The sequence below is a fragment of the Anopheles darlingi genome, chromosome 3 (assembly GCF_943734745.1).
Source record: "Anopheles darlingi chromosome 3, idAnoDarlMG_H_01, whole genome shotgun sequence".
NCBI lineage: Eukaryota > Metazoa > Arthropoda > Insecta > Diptera > Culicidae > Anopheles > Anopheles darlingi.
The window spans coordinates 16,974,119-16,989,221 of NC_064875.1; the positions used below are offsets into that span (position 1 = coordinate 16,974,119).

At 47.1% G+C, this 15,103-nt stretch overlaps 1 protein-coding gene across 1 annotated transcript in view; it reads left to right on the forward strand.

Annotated features, from left to right (window-relative positions):
* LOC125953375 (pericentrin) overlaps positions 1–15,103 on the forward strand; it is a 465,615-nt gene that overhangs the window by 208,250 nt on the left and 242,262 nt on the right. The gene's annotated exons all lie outside the window — the stretch shown is intronic.

The window sequence follows — 15,103 nt, forward strand, 5'->3', positions numbered from 1 at the left end:
AAGAGGTTCTTCAAGAAACATCATCATCTAGTTGCTCAAAGAAAGGGCCCTCAAAACTGAGGTCAGACCTCGACTCGCACGAGTAAAAATGGGCTTCCGTTTGTGTTTGTCGGAAATGGTACTGAATGAAAGCACTATTGGAAGCGACTTCGACTGTGCGCCTCGATCGGTTATTACCTCGAGGCCAGTTTTCACTTTGAACACACACTTAACCACGACCCCTTTTCGTCCAGTGTTGGTGGTTTTAAGAGGCTTCAACTACGAACCCGTCAGCAACTTTCATCAGCATCAGCATCACTTCCTCTAGAACGCTTGCGTTATCGGTATGTAGCTGTAGACATCCGAAACGGTGGCAAACACTATCGAACATTGCTTTTTAGGGACCAGTGAATGGATGCATTCTGATGTTTGCTAGATAGCGCTTCTAGAGGGCCGATGAGCTTCGTAGTTTCACGGAGTGATTTGGATTTCCGTTCAGATGAGAGATGAGGCTAGTTGTTTGATGTGGATATGGATTCTCAAAATCGCATCGTGCGGTCTTGATGTGGTTTGCTATTCACTCCATCGAGAAGATTGCTAGCTGTATTGATCTAACGCTTCAATCGTGCCCTCAGTTCATGGATCGAATGGATCGAAAGAAAAACGTTTTCATTTCGCAAAAGTTCGCACAACACAAATAAATAAATTAAAACCTCCTGGAATGTGGAAAATGCCACAAAGTTCCTCTCGCTCCTGAATTACAATAAAACAATCCCAAAGAACAGGTAACGAAACTTCATCGCTACAACATCGTTGCTCTTGGTGCAATTGTGAATCCAAATTAATTCAATCGCTTCAAACACACACACACAAGCACCGTTCACGTTACACTACAAAATCCGCTTGTCAACCCGAGTTAAGACCCAGGACATTCCGACCAGCTGTGTGTGTGCTGCTGCTGCTGCTGCTGCTGCTACCATCTTCCTCGTGGCCAAGTAACTAGAAGAGCAGAGGCTAGGGGAAAAGGTGAGATGTAGTTATTCGATCCCCGGTACCCGGTCCCCGGGAGCGAACTCCCGGTGGATGAATTCAGGGCGCACAACACCATTTCGCAGATGTGTCCCCTGGTTGGTGTAAAACATTCAAATTTATAGTTTTACGACCATCGCTGCCGTACTGGCACCGACCTTCCCGGACCCTCTGCCACGTCATCACTAACTCGTGTATCGTTTTACAACCCCTTTCGTCGGTCGGTTTCGGTGTCGGAATCGCGACCGAATAAACGTGGAAAGGAGCAGAAATGTAATAACAAAAAAAAAGGGAGAAGAGAAAGGGACTGGCAAGGATTACAGCGACTTCAGGGCTCGAAATCTTGACGGTGAAGAGCCGCTTGGAAAGCCCGAATGCCCGAAACGCTCTGATTGACAGTTTCAACAAGTCCTTTTGCGTATCCTGGCGGCTGGTGTCGGTACTGCATCAAAAACCAATTAGTCCCTTCCCGGTGAACCCCCTTTATTCCGTCGGTATTTGCCCCTTTGGCAGGCGGCTTTCATTTGTCTCTGCGGTTCCGGAACAAATCGGATCGTTCGCCCGCTCGCTCGCTCGCTCGCTCAATTGGTCATATTCGGTTTCATGCTCGATGTAAAAATCGAGTTCAAATAACACCCTCTTCAACGATTTTGGTTGGTGTGTCACTGTGTGGCCTAAGGGAGACCCCCTGCCTGCCCGAGGGGTTGCACACCCTCCTTCTCTCCCTCGGTACGAAGGAATTGTCATCTAGGCCGAGGGCGAAGGCGTCCGAACGAAAAAAAAAAAAACAAACGGAACATCTGATATGCCAATCTACGCGTTCACGCGTACTCGATGGCTAGCGGGGAGGGGATATGGGGTGGCCCCTTCGTCCTTCCTCCCTTCGTCACTGACAGGCTGCCAGCGAGCCTTAATTCGACTGTTTTATCTGCATGAGCAGTTCCACCCCTTCGCATGAAAAGTCATTAAATATGTCAATTTCTGCCAACCGACGGGGACAGAGGGAAAGAAAGAGAACATGTGTGTGTGTGCGATGGGTGGTGGAGGGACGATTGTGATGAAATCTAGCTCCAAAGGACCGCCGCCATCGACGAACGAGGCGAACGACGACGACGACGACAAAGATTTAATTGCATTTTTGATTGGCGAATGTGACAGTTGATTAATGAAAAATGAGCGCGAGCTTGGCGCTCGTGGGCTCGGTTCGGTGTTGCTCTTCGAGGGGACGGGTAGTGAGGACGAGTGCCCCCGGGTGTTAGAAAGCGGCATCACTTTGCCTATTTTCCGGCCCCTTTTCTCGTTCGGGGTTCGTTCGTTTTTTTTTTTGTTCTTTTGGTGCCTCGTGAATTTTTTTTGTGCATCCTATTTGATTCCCTTTTCCTTCTTTTCTCGTGTTTCCGCGCGTTCGGTAGGCGCTGTCAAGTGTCACTTAGTTGATTGGTATTTAATTTTATTACATCGCAAGATGGGCGCGACGAGCGTGTGATTGAAGGGAAAACTCAGCAGCTCAAACATAAATCTCATTACATCACAAACGATCTCCAGGGCGGGCCTAATCCAGGCTCTAGTTCTACTTACAACCTACCAGCTGGTAGAAACGATTGCGCTCTCGATATTGAAGTGTGGCAAACACTCGGAATGCCACCATGTAAGAGGCTGGGTATTATCGTTAATCGTATGCCGCGGAGATAATGTTTCGATGGTGACGTGGTTGTCGCTGCCTTTCAATTGAATTAGATGCCGTACCGAAACGGATACATGTTCCATTTTGTTTAAATTAAAAGAAAAGCGATTTGATTCGAAATGGTAAGATAAGACTGACGGGCTATTAGTATGCGTTCAGATAAATTACGATATGAGGTCGTACACGGTTTACCGGATCTACCGCTTCTCTAATCCACTGGCCGCTCCCTCTACATCGACACACGACTCTCATGTGTTTCGGATTCGTTTTTGTGCTTCGAGACCGACCACCGAGCATGCCGAGGGTCTGAACGAAAGCGAACCAGCCTCGGGGCACAATCAGGAGCTTCCGAAACCGTTTAATTTCCGAAACCATTATCCCGTCTGGTAGCCCCGGGCTAGAAACCTCACGAATCGCGCTGCCGTACCGAAATGAACTAGCTTTTTGGGAAAAGGTCTGTCTGCCGGAACAGCTGTGTGTGTATGTAGTGTGTGTGTACTGTGAACACACATGCTGAATCAATCGCTTTAATGTGTGACATGATATCGCTTGAAACATCGTCGAGAAATCTCCCAAATCTATCGGTTGATAACTACTGGAAAGAAGAGTATTTGAACAGCTTCCATATGCGAGAATCTGCTCTTGAACTTGAGTACAGCAAATCAACAAACAGTAAAACAGGTTAAACAGTATTGCTTTCGTTTGTTCAGTTGTTGATAAGTAACGTAAAGCGATCATCACAGGGCAAGCGCAAAGCGAAAGCTTGCCTGAAATCGAAACACTTGTATCAACACAAATGGTTTCACAAATGGGTTCTTAATTCGTGTAACGAGCGAAGAACCGGCATTGGAAGGGCTAATGATGGTTTGAAAAGGTTACGCAACTTAACACATTCTTCCCGGCAATTCTTCCTGAAAAGGCGCGCCTGGTTGGCTAATGGAAATTTAAAGTATTTTTAATAAAACTTCCGGTCAGCACGCTCCACTGAAGGGCACGACACGACGAATGGCCAACTTTTCACAACCTCGGTGGTGGTGGTGGTGGTGATCCCACTAGCACCGTGACACATTCCACTGGTCCCGTGACCCGTGGGATGGAAAGCGAGAAGAGAAGCATGGTGGCGATAATCTTTCATTAAACTGTCATAAAATGTGCAGCGCGAAGTTCGTTGTAAAATTCTCAGCCCCATAACTTGGCGCGCTGGTGTTCGCGGCTTTCCTGTTTTTTTTTCGTTTTGGTTTAATTTCTTCTCGCAGTTGAGGCATTTTAATAAAAAAAAGAAGCGTGTTTTTTTAGCTAGCGAGTTATCAGCATTTTTCTTTGTAATGAGCATTATTAAAATGGGATTACAACCCGGCATTATGATTAGTGGAAGTAACTTGCGTGCACTTTCGAGCTTGGAATTCCTTTTTTCGTGTTAGTTCTTAAACGAAAGTAGTTGAAGCACAATAATCACATAGCAGTAGTTAATAAAAGGGCGAATCAGATGTTCCGTCGTAATTAGAAGCTGCTTCGTTGGGTCAATGGTACGAATGGAATCGACAAAAAGTAGCATTTCGGTCGCCATTATTTATGATTTATGAAGGAACCTACCGGAGTCTGCCAAACCCAAATCCTTCGCTCCTCCAAAACCACACACACACAGACAGAGCAACTGATCTGCTCCGGATGTGGGAACGTCAATCCGGTGTCTGGTGGTCTGGCAGAAAAGTTGCCTTTTCAGTCCCTGAGACCGCTCGGTCCTGGGCCGGAACAAAACGAAAACTCGGTTAAGAAACAGAGATTCGGAAAAATGGGATCGGATGTCCTGTCAGAACCGCATACGGCGGGGTTGGACCGGGCACGTGCCCGGAATTCCGTGACAACACAACAAGTTTTCCGACTGTCCGACGCGATGTGCTTTCCACCTGTGCTCTCTCTCACTCTCTCTCACGCACACACACGTTGGCTGCCGGTCGAAGGTGAAAAGATGTTTCGATAACAAATTTGTACATTGATCGATCGGTGGAGTCATTGCTCCGGGGAGATAAACCGACCTCTGTCAAGGAAGTGCCCTTATCCGATTTTGCTAGCCTCCCCCCCCCTCCCTTCCGGTCGTCGTTCCTCATGTTGTTGCTCGCACAAATGAAGTTTAACAAGGACGAGGAGGGTGCTTTGGTCGGTGGAAAAAAGCAAAGTTTTGCAACGTTTTTTCCAGCAACCCGTTAGTGACAGGAAAGAAAAGAAAGTATGAAATCAAAGAAAAATGCTGGAAGCGAAAGCGAAAGAGAGAGAGAGAGAGAGAGAGAGAGAGAGAGAGAGAGAGAGAGAGAGAAGAGAGAGACAGAAAAAAGAGAGAATAATTTGTTGAAATAAGGAAAGAAGAGTGCTTCAAGCAATTTTAAGATAAAGTTTGAAAGAAATGCTTACAAACCTGGCAGTGAAATGGCTTAACCAATGACCTTGGTTAGAGGATGGTGTTGGTAGAGTTACTTCCGAATATGGCACCATAAATCAACAAATGTACCTTCCGAATGGCCGCTGGGACATCCTTGTCCTGCTTGTCCCTTTATGGCTACGCACTTTCCCTCGTTTGAAGTGAGATAAAGCTCCCCAAAGGAGGTTTATGCGGGCGCTTAGTAATTGCTTAAAAGCATTCCATGGCTGCAAGAAATGTTGTAAAAAAATTTACTCCATACGATTCAAATATTTCATCCAAACAAGTTAAGCTTCAGGTCAATTTCAATTCAACTTAAAAAAAGCATTCACAATTGACGAGCATTGATCTGAAACCGTTTAAGTTAACTAACGCAAACGCGACTAACCTCTAAGGAGCGTTTCCTCGAGCCTAGATAAGCAATAACCGGCAAGAAGCGAAATCACAAACAGTGAGACACTTTTCTCCGCGAAAAAAAAAACTAAGAAATCTTCGCCTCATCGCCATTCTTGTCAACTTGCACGAGCAGTGTAAGCGAACGGTTCCATCCACCCCTCGGTATCGCCCCCAAAAAAACCTCCATTACACAGAATCGAGCAACTTTTGATTATGCTCGGGCATGACCAGATCTTTCGCATCGCGCTTGGCGACAGAGAATGAAATCCAATCACCAACAGCACAGCACAGCATAGCACCAACTGTACTTCCTGTGGCCCGTGGAACCAAAGATTGGCTGCTCCGATGATGTCAGTGTGAGATCCAGATCGAATGAAGAAACACCAAGGCACGTCGTCGTCGTCGTCGTCGTCGTTGCCGCTGCTTTGGGGCCAAGGATTCCTCCCGGGGTCTAGGCCAGCTCGCTCGCTCGTTGGCACAACTTTTCCGGTTGCCGGCGTTTCTACCGAAGCTGCTGTCAAGATGCCGGTTTCTCGGAAGGCGCGGCGCATCATCGTATCATCGTCACTTCGCAACCCCATCCTTGGAGCGAAGGAGCCACATTGGGCCCCCCGGCCGGGCGGAGTGTGAGTCCGTGATGGACCAATTGATTGAAAATTGTGGTACGGGAGTTTCACAGATTTGCAGCGTTCGGGCTCGAGATCGGTCTCCGGATCGGGTTGCGGATGCGCCAGCATAATCTCCGGAGAGGATGTGAAGCGGAATGTGCCGTGCCTTTGCCTTTGCCTGGCCACGGCTACTCTAGCGCCTAAGGAGTTCGAAGACGAGATGGGATTAATAAAGATGCTAATTTTTTAACCCAAAATCCCACCCCGCTCCACGCGCCATTTCCGTCTCGCTTGCGGGATGGAACCTCATTTTCCGTGATCCAGATCGTGCGGCTTAGCTGGTAGCATAAGTAGTAGGGGCCGCATAAAATGAGCGGCTCCCGGGGTCCGATTTCTGCATCCATTTCATGTTTTGATTTATTTTGTAGTTTTTTTTCCGCCCTCCATGGCTTTTCCTAGCCTTTTTTCGTTTATGGTTGCTAAAAGAATAAAAGGAAAAAAGCGAGAAACAGTTAATGTTTTCTTCGAAAGTAAATCAAAAATAACAAGCAACATAAATATAAAATAAAAACAGCCTTAAAAATAGTTAACAAAGAACCAAAAAAAGCCATCAAACTTTTAATTAAAATGCTGTCTTAAGTTTTGTCTAATCCACACGTCCGTAGCATACTGTAGGACACTCAATTTAACGGCCATCCCACTTGGAACCCATTGCGCGAGATCGTGCATATTTAAAACAACAACAACGAAAAAAAAAACCATTGACCCAAGTCGGACTTTGAGTGAAAGTTGTAATTGAATCTATTATTTCAACATTGCCTCACGGGCACCACGGGGCCGTTGAGTTCCGTTCTTGGTTTCACTTACTCTCACTATCTATCTTGACGTGCCCGGGCGCTGCGGTGCCTTGGTTATCTTTTAATGAGATAAGTTTTCCATTGGCCACTTCTACCAGATAGAAGACGCGTCGTGCGGGGTTTGGCTAAACCTTTTTTTCCCACGCGCGCACACACACTACAAAACGCGAAACACAGAACGCCAATGATCGTTGGGAGCATAAATCACAACCCTCTTTGATTATGTCAGAAGCGACGGGAATCCGGGGAGCGTGAGAGATAAGACCGTTGATGCTTCGCCACCGCGGCAGCAATCGATCTCCATCTGCAGCGAACGATGCGCCCATAAATAAAGCACGGGAGCGAGCAAACGGTCTTGCGATAATTTCGGTCATTTCGGATCCGCGTCCTCTCGTCACTCGGATCGGACTAGGAGAACACTGGCGAGATTGGCACTGCAGGCGAATAGCCACCGTTGGCCGTTGTCGGCTGCCTGCCTGTCTCTCTACTACTCTGCCGCTTCTCCACTGGACGAAGACAATTTTCTCGGTTGATTGCGAAACATAAATTAGTTACCGTCCAGCACAGGAGCAGCAGCAGCAGCAGCAGCAGCAGCAGCAGCAGCAGCAGCAGCAGCAGCAGCAGCAGCAGCAGGACGTTTAGGGATCAGTCGATCCTGCATTCCGGCGAGCATGAAAAGAACGATTTCGTTTAATATCTCCGCAAGAGCTGTTGAAACATTCAGCAACTGTTGTGCTGAACAAATGGGGTTTAGCGGAGCGGAGGAGCAGAGAAATTTCTTTATTTTCAATTTGTACTTTGGCTTTGGCTCTCGCTATTTTCTGTTACAAACAAATGTCTCAATAACCATTCGAACGAATGTTCGTGCTTTTACTTTGCAGAGTGTGCATTGTACGTGGCCACAAGGAGGCAACATGAAACCTTTACCATTACCGGCGAGGGCGAGCTGGCATGTACCGAAGAAAATTAAATCCAAATTAACTTGCATACAGTAATGCGTGTGTAGATGTTGTCCGGAGACAGTGGCATTCGTGTACCAGCAGTCGTGGCTAGGCAATTCGCCACCAGAACCATGCACCAGCAGACCATCATTACCTTTTGCTCATTGCATTAATGCATTTTGCATGCAGCGATTGTGAGACATTCATGCTGATGCTGCTGCTATCATTACCACGGCCATTTCCCGGGATCAATTAAATCGAATAGCTTTCTCGGTTTCGTCCGTGAGAATGGCCGTTCCCATGGTCGAAACTAAGGAATTGTTCCCGGAGTTTCCTAGAATTACCCGATTGCAGAAACCAGAACAAACGTCTTTGAACACACATTCGACGTTGAGCGTGATTCAATCAAATGATAAGCATACGGGAAGCCACACCAAGCGCGCAAAACTATTAAAACGCACGGGAATCAATTTTCCAAATTACTATCTAGAGTACGCCGCCGTCTTGGCCACCCCCGGGGGGGGGGGGGGGTGGTTGGGTTTTCCAATTAAATTAAACTATCTTTCGGCTCCCTCTCTCTGTCTCTCCGGACGTACAACGCGTCCCTCGCGCAATAAATTGTGCGACAAGATTAGCTCATGCGCGCACACACACACACTGCCACTACTGTTCCACATTCGCCGGTTCATTAGCTTCCAGTCCTTGGCCTTCGTTGCGCCTTCGCCCAGCGCGCTGGCGTGTGTGGCGCCCAGACATCCGTGGCATGCATGGCGATGGAGTTTGTGGTTCATTAAATTTGAAAATTGGAATGAAATTTCTTTCGCCACAGAATTAATGCATTCCTTTTGCATTCGATGTGAGGGAGAGAGAGAGAGAGAGAACAAGTTAATGCGGTCTCATGGACTGGGGTCTGGCGGTGTGAAAAGTGGGCCAGTAGTGGTGCAATCGCTTAGGATATCTGTTCCTCCTTCGGTTTGATCGCGTCTGCAGCTCTGCTAGCGGTGTGAGCTGGAAGGTGACGACAATCTATGTTTAATTACGCAGTTTAATTAAAATCTTAGCTTTTCTCGTGCACTGCTAATCGCGAAATCATATTTCGATCTTTATGAAAGGAGGGTTTAATCATTCTGCTTAAATGAATTATTTCATTAGGCTCCTTTATAACAAATTGTCCGGGGTAAGGTTTTTACATTCAATTTTACACTTTTTGGTCAAGGTTCCGCGTTTAACATTGCTTTTTATCTTCCAACGCTTTCTTGAGTGTTAATGTTCTTAGAATCTATTCCCTTATTTCAAATGTTCAATTTCTGAATTTTCCTATCTTTTTCAAATCAGCTGTTTGTCGCTTAGACAAGCAGAATTCAATGCCTTTCTGATTTTTCTTCAAAATAGTTCCATGTGAGCGATATTATCCTTTCAACTGTATAATTCTACAATACGAAACAAAATAAGAAGCGAAATGACTGATAGTCACTTCGGGAACCCGCATTGTTCAGCAACCTACTAAATTAGGTTTAAAGTGTATGGAAAACGGCATTGAAGTCTTTCATTATGCGAGCAAAAAATATTATTTTATAATTAAGTAAAATAAAATTGATTAATGCATCGTGAAGCACATACACTTTAGTTTGCTTCTCAAAATCCTTCTATCCTTAATGCTGTTACAACTTAATATTTGATAAGAGTTGTCAATTCAAGAGCTTGGATTTCATTTTTGGTTCTAATCCCAAGTATATGCATAATATAATAATTCTCATAAGTCCAACACTAACCTTCTCATGTCTTTTTGAACCGTCTAAGACTATCTGTCGCCATTCTAAAACCAATCTATCCCTTATGATCTCGAATGTGTGCTGCATGTATCGACGAAACAAAACAAATAAACACACGAGCTGCCCTGATTTCTAAAATATGTATTTCCCGGACCAAAAAATAAACCCCCACCCAGAGCGCAACGAACGGAATGCGCAAATCCAATTGCAAATGCCCAGCAGAAACCATTCATCACGAATTCCGATAAAGAGCGAGGTTCATCAGCCGGCGCAAGGAGCACGCGCAATAATGCGATCAGCCAGCGAGCGCTCAATTCTTGACCTCCAGCGGCATCGCCCTTTTTCGAACCGAGCCTTGCATCTCCATTGTCTCCACTCGCTTTTCCCTCTTTCCTCCGTCCCTCGGTTCACCTCGGTTGCACCCAAAAATCGTCCAGCATAGAGCACTCCACAGTGACGGCCGATGGCTGACCAAAATTAAATAAACGTTCCCAACTCCCAAGCACGGGAGGCTGAGAGGGCGCATACGATGTGCATTATTGATAGCTTTCATATGAAAATTAAATTTATCATTTGCTCCGGTGCTTCCCCTCTTCCTCCTTCTCTCCATTCCCTTCCTGTGGCAGTGGATTTTCCCTGGAAAACTTTCCCACCGAGCAGGCGACAGAGGGATGGAGTGAGAAAAGGTAGAAAAAGGCCAGCGCTGGCCGGTGCCAACGACCACAGACTTTCGGTCAGCCAAAGTGGCGTCACTCAGATCCTGTACCCTCCTCCTCCTCATCCACCTCCCTTCCCTCATATACGAGAGCGAGTTTATGTGCATTTGGCACGTCAAAATGGCCGACAGCGGCCACGGGTAACTCCTGACTGGTGGTGGTGGTGGTGGTGGCGGCTGCGTCCTTTGACCCATAAATCAAATACTCGTGTCATCTTTATTCATCAGCATCCTCTCGGCCACACGGCACCATCACCACATCCCCACCCCCTTATCCCTGGCGAGTGGGATGAGGAGCTTTCACTCACTGACAGGAGACATGCGTGACGCATAAAAACAGGACTTTATTTCATTTCTCTCGGCCAGAGCCGGCCCCGGGCGTGTTTTCCCTTTTTTTTTCCCGTTTCCTCTCGCTTTGTCTATTTTCTCCCATTTTTGTTTTGTTTTCATCCCTCGCTTCCCGGCGCTTTGTTTAGTTGGTTTGGTGGGCCACGACCTAACCACCCACCACCCAACCCACCCACCACGGCCACGGCTATGGTCGTGCTGGCGGTGTACGTGTTTGGAAAACTTGTGCCCGGAGGATCGTGAGAAAAGTTCACGCAACCCCCGAAGACCTCGGGGCGCCTTTCATCGAGTGAAAATAAGTTTTTGCCCTTCGCATGCCCGATGATCGCACGCACGGAAACACGCACCAGGGATCACGCCGCGGAGGGGGGGTCAGTAGCTGGGGCCGGGCGCAAAATCTGTGTATGTTTCGTACACGATGTTCTGATCCGCACGCCGGGAACACGTTTTTTTTGCGCGTAAGTGATGTGCTCGTTAGTGTTGTGTTTAATGCTGGTTTGGCTGGTGTTTTTGGGGGCCCGAAAGGACGAACCAACGAACGGACGGACTAGTGAGCATCGTCCACAAATGATGCGGTTACCATTTTATGCTGCTCCTCTCTCTCTTTATCTTTATCAGACAGCAAATGTTTTTGTTTCTAAAAGAATCTCGAATCTCGCTTCTTACGTCCGGTCAGATGCCATCGTGGCCAATAACTCGTTAACATCAACATCAACAACAACATCAACAGCATTCCATTGCTGTTCCGTTTTCATCAAACACACCGATGACACCGCACTGACGCGAGTCCCTCGGGATCGCCGGGAGTGAATGTGAATGAGTGTGTCTGCACTTGACAGTCGGCTGCCAGCAAATCCAGGACCTCTTTTTCTATAATTGATGATCGATCCCAAGCAGCCCTCGCACTCCGCACAAGGGTTCGGACATCGGATACATCTTCACGAGCGAAAGGGAAAAAAAAATTTGGGAGATTTTCCGCCATCCATCACCGGCGAATGAAACGTCTTTGAGCCGTTCTCATAATTGCCACCACTGGCTATCATTATCTTTTTGCTGTGTGTGTGTGTGTGTAGGTCCTCTGGGAGTTGCGAGATTTATTTCCCAAGCAGCAATCACCAAGGGACAACACAACGACGGCGACGACGACGAAGGCGCGTTGTCGAAAATGAGTTTTGATTTATTTTGGAAACACTATAACTTCCACGCGAGGGCATACAACGAAAAAAAAAACACACACAAACGCACACCGAAAAAGGAAGGAATCCGTAGGAGATTGGCGTGAGTGTCGTTGTTGTTGTTGTTGTTGTTGTTCAAATTAATGAGCCTTTGGTGGCACTAACGAGCAGAAGCGTTCTTTAAATTGTGGATTATGTGGTGTGGCTGTTCGCCTATCGGTCAAATGGCTGGCACACCGCGATATCATAATTTCGAGCCTTACGGTCCGGGGACCACCAACCAGGACTAACAAGCGCTTTGGAGCCGGGGGTACGGATATCCGATAACAACGTGTTCCGCTACAAACTCGATAACACCCTCCGGACGGGCGGGGGAGCAGAGGCTGGGGTTTATGCACATAAATTGTTGACCAGATAATGTCCACCGGTACTACGCGTTCGGCCATAACACTCGCTCGCTCGCTCGCTGGCTGGCGGGCTGTTTGAAGTGGACTAATCTTGTAATGCTATCATCTGCTTATTTGCAATGGACTCAGCGCAGGGTGGCAGCATTATTGATTTAGATTCAGTGGACCGTTGCTGATGCTGTATACGGGAGAGGAGAACTTATCAACCTCTAGCTAGTAAAAAATCCTTTTATTCGGATAACATTATGACGCGTTACTTCCGCCATCGAAAGATTTCCATTGAACTGTTGTCGGTCGAAAAGTCAACAGCTGAAGAGCAATCAAAGTCATCGAAGCCTAAAGTGCCTGGTAAGATACTACAAAAGCCACGTCACTAGCGAAGTGTACAAACACTTGTTCTATCTCGGGATCCTATTGTTGATAAACTTAATTGAATCGCCTTTAAACTACATAACGATAGGCACCTCACTTTGAAAGCGAGGAGACTAATCCTATATTCTCGGAACAAAGAAGTTTCTCAAGAGAAAGAGATGAGATTGTGCATTTGCACCAGCAATCAAGCATGTAAGAAGCTTACCGGGGCCATAAGGCCTTTGATGAGCTATTAATGTAGTGTACGGACTTCGGTCTGATCGGTTCATCGGTGCTGGGATGATCAGAAGCGTACATTGTTGTACACCATCGAAGTGAAGTGAAGCGTCAGGTATGTTGGATGGGTTGGGTTCATAAAACAACAACACCTTTCCCCCCGAATGGCTTCATAATCCGGTGTAATGGTACACCCGGGCGTGTCTGGAACAAAGAAAATGATGCCTAGCACAATAAGGAGACCAACACACTGCTTTCGGTCAAACGCCTGAAAAGAGAGAGAGCGAAACAAGGGAAAGCATTTAGATAAGGGTGAAAAATGGAAAACCGACGAATGCACCCCCCTCTTCCTTTTTACTACCTATCAGCCAACGTTACATTCTTCCAGATGGTCGAGGGCGATCCAGGCGAGCTACTTCCGGGGAGTTCCGATCGGACGAAACCATTTTTCAAAAACCCGGAGCAAAGCGAAACACCAACGTTATTCCTTGCTCACCGTTTATCTCGACAGCTCACGACGGTACTGGGGGGATTTTTTTTGTTCTTCGGACAGGAAAAAGTCCAGCCAAGGATAACGCCCCGAAAAAGGCCACAAAAAAAAGGCGCGCACTGTTCGGCGTCGCGTCGAAAGTTAAAAACTGCTCCGGATTGAAGTAAAACAATCAACATCGATGTCATGGGTTCCTTCGTCTCCTTCGGGACATCACGAGGTGAACGAAAAAAAGAGGTGTGTGTGTGAGAGAGAGAGAGAGTGAAAGCAATCACCCGGAGCAACATCATCATGGGTTGCTGCTGCTGCTGCTGCTGCTGCAGCAACAATGTTTGCACTTCATCACCTCATCGGGGTGGCAGCGCACACCTAGTATCAAGTAGCGGCAACTCCTGGGCTGCCGGGGTATCGGAACGGTGTTTTCAATTTTTCATTTTCGCCAAAGGCACGGACGAGAGGTGTTGAGCCTCATCTCATAAATCATCATGAAGGTGGTTCATAATAGTCTTCGTACAGAAAGCAGAAAAAAAATATGAACCTTTCGTAGAACCCTTCCTAGTTCCGATCATCTCAGTTTGATCGGTTATGTGACGGTGGAAGGAAGCAAATCCTTCAAATTGCCGGAGGTAATTGTGAGCCACTGCCTCTCATTGCTTCCTCCCTGCGCCGTTCTGTTCCGATCGATTGACTTTTATCGCAACTACCGGCTGCAGTGACATTAGATTTAATCGCAAGCGGAACCTCGAGTTTGATGGATTTGGGATCGATGTCCGGTGTTGGATATGATCGCTGCCTAAGAATCGTGAGGTACTTGACGTGCCTAAGTTGTCTTTAACTACCAACAGACTAGACTTAATCATTCTTTCCCCGAAAAAAATTCCTTGGAAGTAGCCACAAGAAGAACTGTGCGTAGAGGTTGTTGTCGCAGCAACAACTCAGCGACAACAACAACGACAACCCTACAAACAAATCCAGCCCCCTTGGAGAATCGAATTGGTGTCAAAGTTCAGATGAAAGCAAGGGCAAACGACTATGGCCACAACCATAATAGTGCAGACCGTAGCGAGTTCCATTATAACCTTCCAAATCCTCGTTTCATTTCCTTTCCACCGATTCAATACCCGTGATCAGCAAAACACACCCACACACACGCACACGATCCGAGATTGTGTGGGGTGAATGGTTTTCACGTGCCTGGTGATTATGGTCACGTGCGACGAACCGAATGGTGCCCGTATTTTGCGTATCTCTGCCAATTCTCCCTTTTTGGAACGAAAACCGAATTCCCGAATTGGGATGTCGGCAACCCCTTTTGGGGGGCTCGGCTACAAATGTAAATAAGGATCGGTTTCCATCGCTGCAGCGTGGAGAGAAGGAGGCGGAAGGAGAGGAGCTTCTGGAAGATAAATCGAAGTGAGGTTTGCAATTCGAAATCAATGTGAAAAAGGGTTTTTGGCCGGCTTTTCCCTCCGTCCACGGGGTGGGGTCGTATTTATTTTAATATTTATTCTCCGGATTATGGGCTATCGAATCTGGACGCACACACACGCCCCGGAGCTCCGTGGCTGTTACCGTGCTTTGATTTGCCGTGGCATTCGTATCCCATCATCACCATCATCACCATCATCATCATCATCGCCAGCATCGTTACCCGGGACACCCGGGAAGGCGCCCTGCCTTGGATTGTGTTGATGTCTA